The sequence below is a fragment of the Cervus elaphus genome, chromosome 20 (genome assembly GCF_910594005.1).
Source record: "Cervus elaphus chromosome 20, mCerEla1.1, whole genome shotgun sequence".
Lineage (NCBI taxonomy): Eukaryota > Metazoa > Chordata > Mammalia > Artiodactyla > Cervidae > Cervus > Cervus elaphus.
Window position 1 is genome coordinate 101,109,658 of NC_057834.1, and position 13,252 is coordinate 101,122,909.

Genomic DNA, 13,252 nt, shown 5'->3' on the forward strand with positions numbered 1-13,252 from the left:
AGTTTTGCTTTTCCTTCCACTCCTGCCTAATGTCCTGGGGGGAAAGGTTTTTAAAGAGTAATATTTTTTAAATTGGCTTCAATAATGGTGACACTGTGTCCCAGTTGTCTGCCAAAGAATTAGAAGAGCATCTCTTGAAGATATACACAGACAGAAATAAAAATGAAAGGAAATATAAATTAGGGCAAACAGAAAATCAGAGCAGGAAATAAAGCTGGAGTCTGGAGGGAGAGCGGCACCCAATAAAGGCCAGGAGAGGAGTGAAGTCCGCTCTGCTTGTGAGCAGTGAGCCACACGCTGGACCCAAGCCTCCCACCAGTTTCCGGTAACAAGGAAATAGGATCGACTTCACAATTCACGGTACAGGAAGACTAAAGGAAGCTGAGAGAGTCAAGCATTCCTCAGAAACCAAAGGGGAAAATTTCCACAACTCTTCTAGAAAAAGTGCTGGATGATACAAACAACAATGGGTTTCTTTCTTTTCATGAGCCTCAGTTAAGCAGATGGCACCTTGCTGACGCAGTTGTAGAAGCAACTCAGTATTTTTAGAGGAATGCCAAGTTCAAGAAAAGACATGAATTTCTATTTTTTTTCCAAGAAAAAAAATGCTTCTATCATAATTTAAAATAACAATTTGTTATACATGGCAATTGTCAGTTGGGTTCAGGAGAACATCTGTTAAATTTCTAGGAATTGAATTTTTTTTTTAATCCAGATGAAGCCCTCAGCTCTCTAGCAATCTGATAATGAACCATTAGAAACGCATTCTTGACAGGCCAATTAAGTTCTTATAAAAACACAGAGCAGAATTATATTACTGGGGGAAAAAAGGTTAAAAATCATTTTGTCCCAACCTTCTGCTTGTATTTAATAAGGTAGAGACCTTCCTTTCCCAGACTGAATCTATACTGCCAACTTCACCTTCCACACTGAAACATGGGCTGTGAAGAGTTCCCTATCAACTCGATTACTACCACTGGGCAAAGAGCCCAACGTTAGGCCCAATGATATGGATTCAGAAATGCACTGCAAGGAAAAGAACATATGAGTGGTTAAATATGAATGTGAACAAAACACATTCATTCAATAAGGATTTATTGACTGCATACTACTTACCAGGTAATAGTCTACAAATGTAGCAGTGACTGAAAGTTGCAGCTTACCAATATTTAAGCAGTATGACTTTACCTGAGAGCAACAATAAGAATCTTTAACTGGGAGTACAAACTAGCAGGTGCTGTGCTTTAAACATTTTATTTGTGTTATTTCATTGATTCTTCATAAGATCCTCACCTTCAGACAGGAGGTAAAACCTGTATTTTTTTTAGGACAGCTTTATTGAGATACAAGTCACACACCATATCATTACAAGTCACACACCATAACATTCACCATTTTAAAGTGTGCAATTGAGTGGCTTTTAATACCTTCCCCATGTTGTGCAAGCATCACCACTACTTAATTTCAGAACATTTATATTACCCCCAGGAAGAAACCCCATACCCACTAGCGGTCACTCTCCCATTCCCTTCCTCCCTCTAGGTACTGGCAACTACTAATCTACTTTTGGTCTTTATAGTTTGCCTATACTGCACATTTCACATAAATGGAAGTATACACAGTGTAGTTTTTTTGTGTCTGGTTCCTTTACTTAGCATGTTTTCAAGGTTCATCCATGTTGTACCATATCAGTACTTCATTTCCAAGGCTGAATATTATGATTCTATTGTGTGGACATATCACATGTTGTTTATATATACATCAGTTATCAGGCATTGGGGTTGTTTTCACTTTGGGGCTATTTTGAATAATGCTGCAACATACATTCATGTGCAAATTTCTGTGTGAATATACGCTTTCAGTTTTCTTGGGTAATACCTGTAAGAAACACGTTTACATCTGAAAAATCACTGTCAGACAGAATGCTCAGAGCAACTGAGAAGCTTACTCTGTGATGGTCAGGCCAGTCCCAGAGTCCTGTTCTCAGTCTCATCCACCAAACATTAAGGTAGAAGCAAACAACAAATATACATCTTCCAAGGTGAGAGACCAAGATGTGAACTGGTTTGAAACGTCCCATGAGAAAACGGTTAATAAGGAGGAATTATCTTGTACAGAAAAGAGAAGACCCAGAGAAGGATGTGATAACAACTGACCCATAACCTGATTCTGGACAGATGGAAACGGCATTATCTTATTTAATCCCCAGGGCTTAGAATTAGTACTACTGGGAACTGCAAATGGACAGGAAAAGTTGCCTGAGGAAATATTTGAATGGAGACTCAGAGAAGGGATATTATAGAGGGATTTTGAAAACTGGATTGGGCTTAATTCATGTTTCAGGTCCCTACAGATGGAAGAGTTATGGTACTGCAGTACATCTGAATTCAGTAATTTAATGAAGAACAGTGTCCAAAATGATACCTTTAAGACCTCTGATTATCTCCTAAATGGCTCAAAATGTACCTCCGCTGACACCTCAAACTTATCCTGTCCAAAATCACATTACTCTCCCACTCTGTTCTTGTCTTGGATGCTTCCTGCCTCATCAGTAAGAGTCCTCCCCTATCAACAGATTCCCTGGATTCAATTATCCAAAGTCAATCATGGTCTGAAAAATATTGAATGGAAAATTCCAAAAATAAGCAACTGATAAGTTTTAAATTGGGCACCATTCTGAGCAGAACGATGACATCTCTTGCCATTCTGCTCCATCCTGCCTGGGATGCAAATCATCCCTTCATCTACAGTATCCCACCTGTTAGTCACTTAGTAGCTATCTTGGTACATACTGTTGTGCAGTGACCTTATTTCACATAATAATAACCCAAAGTACAAGAACAGTGATGCTGGCCATTCAGATGTGCCAAAGAGAAACCATAAACAGAGCTTCTTTTAAGTAAAAAGGTAAAAGTTCAACTTAAGGAGGAAAGAAAAATATTGTATGCTGAGGCTGCTAAGATACATGGTAAGAGCAAATCTATCCATGAAGTTGTGAAGAAGAAAAAGGAAATTCATGCTCAGCTTTGCTGCTGCACCTCAAACTTCAGAAGTAATGAACACAGTGCATAAGGGCTTAGTTAAGATGAAAAAAGCACTAACTCTGAGAGGCCACATTCACCTAACTTTTACTAGAGTATGTTGTTATAACTGTTCTGTCTTATTCAGTTCAGTTCAGTTGCTCAGTCGTGTCCGACTCTTTACGACTCCATGGACTGCAGCACATCAGGCCTCCCTGTCCATCACCAATTCCGGGAGCTTGCTCAAACTCATGTCCATCGAGTCGGTGATGCCATCCAATCATCTAATTGTTGTCCCCTTCTCCTCTTACCTTCAGTCTTTGCCAACATCAGGATCTTTTCTAACGAGTCAGTTCTTCACATTAGGTGGCCAAAGTATTGGAGTTTCAGTTTCAGCATCAGTCCTTCCAATGAATATTTAGGACTGATTTCCTTTAGGATTGACTGGTTTGATATCTTATTACTACTTATTGCTGTTAATCTCCTACTGTGCCTAATTTATTAATTACCATTAAATTACTTTATCAAAATTACTTTACCCTAGGTATGTATGTATGTATAGGGAAAAAACATAGTATCTATAGTGTTCAGTACTTTGGTTTCAGGCATCAAATGGGGATCCTGGAATGCATTCCCCACAGACAGGGGGGCACTACTTTACTCTCCTCAGATATCATCTAAGATTAGGCACCACTTGTCTTGATTTTCTTGATTTCTCTTGTTGTTGTTGGTTTTTTAAAAATATTTATTTATTTGGCTGTGCCAGATAGTGGGATCTAGTTCTCCGACCAGGGCTTGAACCTGGGCTCCCTGCATTGGGAGTGTGGAGTCAGTCGCTGGACTACCAAGGCAGTTCCTCTCCCATTCTCCACACCTAGCTGAACATGGAAATACTTCCATGTGTCTCTCATATCCAGGACAATCGATCAAAACATAACAGCACCACAGTAACTGCTGAACAAACCAGAACAAGTTGTGGTCCTGCAGAATAGTCTGTGCCACTGTGAAACACACTGAAGGCCCTGGACTGCCCTGGGAGTTAACAAGAGGTCGCAGCTTATCAGAAAGTGGAGGAAAAGGAAGGAAGCAGTGAGACGAACTCCACAGCCTAAGTTAGAAACCTTTATATAGTGAAGAGGAGAGAACTGATAAAGGATCCCATAGCTAAGATCAAAGCGAATCTTTTACCCATACCAATCCTTGACTGGCTACAAAACAAGAGTGCTCTTGGGTTCTTGCACATATGAGTCAATCAAAAGAATAATTAGACTACCTAAGCAGCCAATTCTCAATTCTTTGCTTACTTGACTTCTCAGCAGCACGTGACTTGACTCCTGTGCATAAATACAGAGTGACCCCTTTAAAGCCCATTATGCCCCTCCTGTGACTTCCCATCTCATTGAGAGTATAAGCCAAGTCCTCCCCTTGGTCTCCAAGTTCTCTGACCCCATCTCCCACTTCTCTCTTCACTACCCATCCTAGTCCAGATGGACACAACAGTCCACAACAGTCTCCTTGCAATTTCCTGAAGATCACAAGCATGTGTCCACTGCAGGACCTCTGCATTTGGTCTTCCCTCTGCCAGGAAGACTCCCCCAGAATTTCAAAAGGTCAAGTCCTCTCAGCATTCAGGTCTCTGATTGAGTATCACCTCTGATAGGCCTCCCACCCTATCCAAACAGCGCAAGCACAGACACACAAGTCCCAATCCCCCTCTACTCTCTCATCCTACTGTGCATTCTTTTCCAAAACTACAGGCTTTACATATTATATACTGATATATCAGTGAATTCACTTTCTGCCCCCCCAGACTAGAATATAATTAGCTCATTGGGAAAAATAATAATACTTTGCTCACTGCCATGTCCTGAGTGCTTACAATATGGTCTGGCATGCATAGAAACCATTAAAATTTGTTGCATGAATGAATGAATACATTGAAGATTATAGAGAATTCTTTTCCCCAGGCAAGAATCAATCTGACCAGCCTTAAAGTTATTACAGAACCATTACCCCAATGTCAAATATAGCCCAACCTTGCCAGGTATCAACTTTTTCAAGGGAGATATGAGACAAAGTGGGATCAGTACTAACTAGGTGAGATGACCACATAGGGTTTCACAGCTCAGTCTCATTTCCTCAGCATTTCAAAATATGAATAGAGAAGAGCCACGTAGGGAAGGGAAAATGAGGAGAAGGAAATACTAGGAGTCAATGCTGCAGAAGCATGGAGCTGCTTGGCATACCTGGAGGAACTTCAATTAGTAACATCTGAAAATAAGCACTTCATGAGACAGAGAGCACTAGACAGGCCAGAAAAGCAGCATGGGCTTTGAAGGATTAAAGGAAACAGGTAGCTTCAGAAATGGCATTCTCATAGGTAAAAGTGATTACCAAGGGCCCAGGACAAAATGAAAATACAGAGCCTCCTGGTTCAAAAATTAAAAATTTCAAGATGGTGACAGCAGAGCATTGCACTAAGTGCAGGGCCTTTTGTCACGTGACACAAGTCACGTGCCCACGGCAATGTGAAATTTGGATGGGGTTGGCGTGATGAAAGCAAAGGAGGCTGTGATAATAATCCCAGCACAGACAGGCCTGCAGAAGCAACATTAGATGACATTCTGGCCCTTGAGAGAGTACCTTGAGCTGACCCATCATCAACTGTGCAACTCAAGTTCAGAATAACTTTGTGGAAGGCTTCCAGAACCATCTTAATCCAATTTACTAATGAAGAGAAAGCTCTAAGGGCAGCATCCCTTCCTAAGTATTTTTGGCATCCTTGGCTCTCCCCTGGAGCGGGACAGACAACATGCCCTCTAACCTAGCGGGACAGACAACATGCCCTCTAACCTAGCGGGACAGACAACATGCCCTCTAATCTGTTACAAAATCAAACTTCCTCTGAGTTTCTCAATCCCCCTCCCCCGCCCCGTGAAAAATCAGGAAAAGCCAACAGCAGCCAGAGCAAAATGAACTTAACAACGAATTTGCATTTGAATGAAGACCTCCCTACAACAGCAATCTGAAATAAAACACTGGTCAGAAGACAGGCCCATTCCAGAAAACAGGACCTTCATCTGCCCTTGTCAGTTCCCTTGGAAGAGAAAGCAGTATCATTAAACGCTAATGCAGCATGTTTGGCTAAAACATAGACCTGAGCCAATTTCTCAAGCAGTATTTCAAAGAAAAGCTGTAGATACACATATGCTCTCTTACAATTTTTGCATCCTTTGTGCGTACACATGCACACGCATGCTCACTAAAATAATAAACCATAAACCACCAGGAAGCTTTTAAAAATGAACTTTATAAATGAAGGCCAACAGCTTCGCATTTTTTAAGTGACACAACAACCAAAAAAAAAAAAAAAAGAACACCTAATTATGTGTTTATGAAATTGACCATAACACTGTTAAGGGACGCACACTGAAACCAGGCCCCACAGTAACCATTTGCATGAGTTGTTTTACGACAGGAGGTCCTGGTAAAGAACACAGAACTAATAAGCCTCCACCAATTGGAAGAGTTAGGGAAAGGTCAAAAGGAGATACCACATGTCCAGCCATCTCCCAGAATCCTTCTCTCTGGCGTCCATCTTGGTTGTACAAGGTGTACACCACCAGGAAGGACTCTGAGTCAGAATGACTGGCTAAAGACAACCCGGAAACTAATTATTATTCATCACCATAAACCCGAGACTGCAAGCCACTAGGCAGAGCTGTTCTCCTGGGTTCCCACCCTACTGCTCTCCACCCGGGTGCTCTTTCCCACTAAAATCTCTTGCTCTGTCAGCGCATGTGTCTCCTTGGACAATTTGTTTCCAAGTGTTAGACAAGAGCCCAGTTTTGGGCCCTGGAAGGGGTCCCCCTTCCTGCAACAAATGGCGACTCTGGTGGGACTCTTCTTCACTGCAACTGACATCCTGACTACTCGGGGTACTCAGGGGCCAGTCTGCCTGCCAATGGACCAGACCCAGCGACCACAACTGGGACCCTTTTGTCCCTGGTTTCCTCCTGACATGGACAACTGGCCAGAGTGCCCTGACCAGTAAGGAACAAGAGACTTTACTGACCTCCCTCCCCTACCCTCTCTCTTTCCTCTCCTTAACCTTTCCTATCCTTCCTCTTTTTTCTAGTCCCCCAGTCCTGGAATCTGGTCAAAGGGCCTCAGCCTGAGCTGAGGACTGGAGACTGATCACCTCCTCTTAGCAGAGAACTCGAACTCTGGTTCAGGTCTGTCTGATTTCTGGCAGGGCTGAGTTTCAGTCCTCCATTCCCTGGAGGCCCAGGGTGAAGTCCCGTAACACCTGGGTTATCTGCAGATGGCAGGAGACGTCTTTAAGGCCACCCCTTTGGCCCGCCTCTCCTGCCTCCTCCCCCGTCTTCTTTCAACCTGGCTCCCTTTCCTCCCTTTGAAATCTTTGAAGACCTGAGATATTTTCCTTTATTCTATCAGTATTTGGATCTGAAGTTCTGTGTCTATAGGAGGTTTTCTGAGAGACTGTATTCTTGTATTTAAGGGAGTGTCTGACGAGGACTGCCAGGTTTATATGCGTGTTTTAACTCTGTGTTCTGTGAGGTGATTTCTGATGGCCATTTTGCTTTGTCTGGCCACCATTTGGTTTAGGCCTGCTGCCATTTTGTTAGAACCTGATTTTCTTTCCCTGTGCCTTGAGACCAGGGCTCTCAGGCACTTATCTAGACCATCTCTAACTCCTCAGACTGAGGAAAAAATGGGAAAAAACCTTTTAAAGTTTTATTCACTCCAAATGTTTTTTACGAACTAGAAAATTTTGTATTATAATATCTAATTCATGACCAAACTTAGAAAATGAAGCTAGATCTTATGTTGTGTCTGTCTAAATATGTCTCAGTATGTCTTTGTCTCTGGATAATATTTTTGAGATTAACTTGTAAATGAGCTCTTTTTAATTGGCTTAAAGAAAGGTAAGCACTTACAAATCAAATAATTCTAAATTAAACAATAAATTCCAAGTCCATGTGAACTGGTAAATATTTAGTATTAAATACCTGATATTAATGTTTGTTTGTTGGCCTATCTAATATAGACATGTCTTAGAATAATTAACATTGGGTAGAATGTTTTCATTGTACCTAGGTTTAATATAAGTTAAATATTATTGTATCTGTTACAAGTTTGTCAACAAGGAAATTACCTCGAGTGAAGAAACTTCTAAAAGAAATAATAAATGAGACATGAGCTTTTAGATAAACTCTATTAAGAATAATTATACTATAGGAATATCTGTTTAAAATAGTCTCTCCAGATTGGGGTAACTTGAATTTCTAAGGGTTGCACTAAACTAAGTGTTGGAAGTCTATTGAATAGTTAGGTCACTTCAAATAAAATAAGATTTTGAAACATTTACTACTAAACACTGATTTCCTTTTACAGAAAAACTAAAGAGATTGGGACTATAAATGAATAATGTTTGGTGCCATCCAAAAATGTTTTAAGAACTCAAGGGTTTTAAAAATTATCACTGGTATTTATGCTCAGTTCAATTCAGTCGCTTAGTCATGTCTGACTCTGCAACCCCATGAACTGCAGCACGCCAAGCCTCTCTGTCCATCACCAACTCCCGGAGTCTACCCAAACCCATGTCCATCGAGTCTGTGATGCCATCCAACCATCTCATCCTCTGTCATCCCCTTCTCCTCCTGCCCTCAATCTTTCCCAGCATCAGGGTCTTTTCCAATGAGTCAGCTCTTCACATCAGGTGGCCAAAGTATTAGAGTTTCAGCTTCAACATCAGTCCTACCAATGAACACCCAGGACTGATCTCCTTTAGGATGGACTGGTTGGATCTCCTTGCAGTCCAAGGGGCTCTCAAGAGTCTTTTCCAACACCACAGTTCAAAAGCATCAATTCTTTGGCGCTCAGCTTTCTTCACAGTCCAACTCTCACATCCATACATGACCATTGGAAAAACCATAGCCTTGACTAGACAGACCTTTGTTGGCAAAGTAATGTCTCTGCTTTTTAATATGCTGTCTAGGCTGGTCATAACTTTCCTTCCAAGGAGTAAGCATCTATTAATTTCATGGCTGTAATCACCATCTGAAGCAATCTTGGAGCCCAGAGAAATAAAGTCAGCCACTGTTTCCACTGTCTCCCCATCTATTTGCCATGAAGATACACCCATCAACACTGACTAAATCTGACCAAATGTCCTAAATCCTTTTAATTGATTTTTTTGACAAAACTTCCCTAATCGAATTCTTTTGAAGTTCCTGTGACCTTTAGCTAACTTTGTGGTGCTTCAGAGGGCCCCTGAAACATCCCAAGGAGAGATATTAAACGTTTATTTGGTTGGTTAAATTACATGAAAAATATTATCAAATGAGTAATAAATTCTCTCATGTCATAATGTATGGTAAATATTACTAATATAGATATCCTAGAAATTATATGTAGCTCTTAACATTCTTATATGTCCTGGTATTCTAATGAAAAACCTGATGACTTCACAAAAGTTAACAAAGGACTGAACGAACCAGTGAATATGCTTACAACTTTTATGGTTTCTTTTATGACTTCTAAGATTCAAATGGGTTTGAATCTTATGTTTTCTGGGAGTAGGAAAAAGCTTCCTCTCAAACTAATTATGACAATACTTTGGTAAAATTATACATTATAAACAAAACAATTATATTTTCTCTCTATCTGACTCCTCCAGAAATTGGAAACTCTTAGGTTTCCAGTAAGTTTATTAAATGAGTTAGGAAGGTTATCTCACTAACAGGTACAAAAATTTCAAGGAATTTTGGAGACCTTAAAAAGGGAAGAATTTACCTAAATTTGTTAGGCAAAATCTGTGATCAGTCTTTGGAGCGAGTTTCCCAGCCCTGTTTTAATTTAAAAGTTCAGTCTGAGACTTTATATATGTTTCAGCAAAATAAAGTCTATGACCAATTATGATTATATAAATCATCAGACCAAAATTAGTGAGAACAGACCTATTTTGCAAACAAACTAGCCTTAATTTGGTTATATTTGATAAAAAAAATTGAGGGTAATTTTAGGGAGAAAAAGATGTTTCAATAAATGTTAAATCCCAGTTTGTTAATGGAGGTCTCCATCTAGTAAGACTCATTTCTTGGATAGTTCTTTACTGTTATGTGATATTAATGTAAAATTTAATTGAATTCTTAAAGAACACCCTAAGTTTGTTTCTGAAGCTCATCTCAGTGATCTATCTTTGGATGAATATCAGATGCCTCATGACCTGCAACCAGGACTGGAAAAAGACAATTTAAGGGACTGTCTCCAACCTGGATGGAAGGACTTTTTTATCAGGTACTCTTAACTAGCTCATGCACAATGAAACTGAAGGGAAATTAACTCTTAGATTAATTCCCACTTCCAAAGGCCCCTACATTGGATTGGTCTATAGAGAAGACAGCTGAACTGATCTCACCTTAAAATGATGTTCAAACAGAAAAGAAACTACACTACACCAGGATGAGAAGACGACATCAGAGGTAGACAGCTTGCCGAAGATGCTGGACCTGATTCCTATGATCATTTATAATGTTTTCTTAATTTCTTAGACCTCTGCATATAAATCAAATGCTTTTCTATCACAGGCCTATGATCCTATGCTAGTTTCAGAAATCAAACCAATTGTTGGGTTTGTGGCCAACCTGTGTCTAGTTCTGGGTTATCTTGGTAAATTTCTCTACTACAAGGCTCTAACTGGTTGGCCCTGAGAAAATTTACTTTAAAAAAAAGATTACAGTCATATTCAGGTCACTGTGATATTACTAGATGGGATCCCCTCACTGGGCCAATTAATAATGCCTGCTCTGACTCTGGCCATAAATTTGAGCTTTCTTCTACTACTCAAGTTCAATCAGAGCAACAAGCAAAGTTTCAGCAAAGGAGGAAAAAAATCTCCCACAATTATGGGATGGATTTATATTGATAACACCAGGCTATGGTAATTTAGGTTTAAAGTCTCCTCTGTGTTGGAAACAATTAAATCATACTAAGGATAATCAGTCTAGTAACACTAGAAAACTGGGCTATGTGCCTTATAGACAGTGCCAATATATAATTTCCCTGGAGATAAAGATTCTACAGAGTAGACTAAGTCAGATGACCTGGGATATACTGGGCTACATCTAATGGAAGCTCTTAAGTCTTAGTTGTGACTTTACTAATACTGCTGGCTATGTTATTTGTATTTCACCTGTTTTACAAAATTGCTGTTTCTTACACTGCCAAATGTGTGACTGAGGCCTCTGATAGAATAATATGTAGTTCCATATGAGATCGATGATGCTAACAGTGTAACTCTAGATATGGGAAGAGGCAACAAGAGGGAATGTTTTCCTGGACCAAGAGGCTAGTAAGACAGGTGGTCCAGAGAATTTTGGATACTGTTTTACGGCCTAGTCCAGTAACAGCACATTGAGTGGCCTGTCAACAAAATCTTTGCCAAACCTGAGAATGGACATTCTCAGCACCATGGGATAAAATGGTCATGAAATGCCCCCCTCAAAATCATGGTCAAGTTTATGAGCAAAAAGGGGCTCTGCCAACTGAAAACTGACACTTGCCATCTACGTCTACAAAGATTAAATCATGGCCACTGCAACTGATGACCTTCAACTCCCCTGAAAGAAGTTTAGGGTGAAAATCAGGAATGAGGCACTCTGTGCTCTGGGAAAAACTGGCAGAACAGGCCTTCAGATAGTTTGGATCTTTTCAGGAGAAGATTTTATGAGTTTCAATTCTTACATCTTCTCATACCTAGAGAAACACTGACGTCATTAATGGTGACATCTCCCTTGGCTATTAAGGAAAATTTTACAATTAAAAGTCAAAATAGAGTAGCTATGGTTCAGACATCCTGGAAAATAACTAGGTGATGCTATGTGTGTACTTTCAGACTAGACCTTGTATTGCTAAACACTTTTTGAGTGTTTTCTGAGTCGTGTCAGGCTTGGATGCCAACATTCTCAAAACAATGTCTGCTGGAAGTTAGTAACTGCAACCTTACTTTTTGTAAAACTAGGCAACTGGCTAACTGGCTATAAGTCTCCCAGAAGTGCCAGGTCCAGACTGGGTTTCAGGCCTATCCTTCTAAAAAGAAATGAGATTTATTTTGTTTATTAAAATTCCTCCAACTACTTCTAATTGGGTCTGTTACACCAAAATGGCAGACCAAGGGATTGAGATTTTAATCATACAAGACTCAGATCTAGAACTTGGAACTCAGTAGTATTTCCAATTCAGCGTCTATCCTCCAAGCTGAGGCAGTCCTATGCCCCATTGTGACAGGAAGTTATCACAGTCATAGTTGCCTAGTTCCCTAAATTAAAACTGAGCAGAACTCTGTGGGGCTCTGGAGTACAGATATGTTCTCTGTTCTCCATTTCTTGTCTGTAGGATATAGGCTTCATTCAGCCTCCTTGACCTTCCCTGAGTTCCAAAGGGTGGATTCAAACAATTGCTAATCAGGGCAGGGAGGGGATACAGAAACAGAGGAGGAACAATCAAATGGTGATACAGCCTCCATACAAGGTCCTGGTTCCTACTCAAAGAAATATGCATAACAATGTCTTTGAGTTCTTCTACAGAACTGGAGCCCCCACCCAGGTGGTGATTTCAGACTAAACACAAGACTCCTGGAGCACAGCTCTGTTGCCTCACCACCAACCAATAAAAAAAAAAAAGCCACAAAACCTGCAGCCCTCACCCCAAATGTTGCCTCCTGTTTCTGGGGACCAGTGATGACCATCTGTTAGGTCTCCTGTTTGACCCCTGTCTATTTCATCTCTGAGAGGAGCCAACAGTTTCAAACTAAAGTGCTGTTATTACAAGGGTGAATACTGGTTTCAGGCAAAAAAATACCTTGACTTAGATCAGGTAGAGAGAGACTTCTGCTCTGCTAGGCAGACCTACGCCCATGCACAGCAGGAAGAAGTTATAGAAGAAAGAGACCTCCGCCCCAATTCCCAAGAAGTATCTTGAGTATGAAGTCTCTCAGGGGGCATTTATTAAGGGAAGCACACTGACTGAAACCCCCCACCCTGGCCAGGCACCATAGTAACCATTTGCATGAGTTGCTTTACGACAGGAGGTCCTGGTAAGGAACACGGAACTAATAAGCCTCCACCAATTGGAAGAGTTAGGGAAAGGTCAAAAGGAGACACCACATGTCCAACCATCTCCCAGAATCCTTCTCTCTGGCGTCCATC

At 40.6% G+C, this 13,252-nt stretch overlaps 1 protein-coding gene across 1 annotated transcript in view; it reads right to left on the reverse strand.

Moving 5' to 3' along the window:
* AK4 (adenylate kinase 4) overlaps positions 1 to 13,252 on the reverse strand; it is an 85,824-nt gene that overhangs the window by 33,187 nt on the left and 39,385 nt on the right. The window lies entirely within an intron of this gene.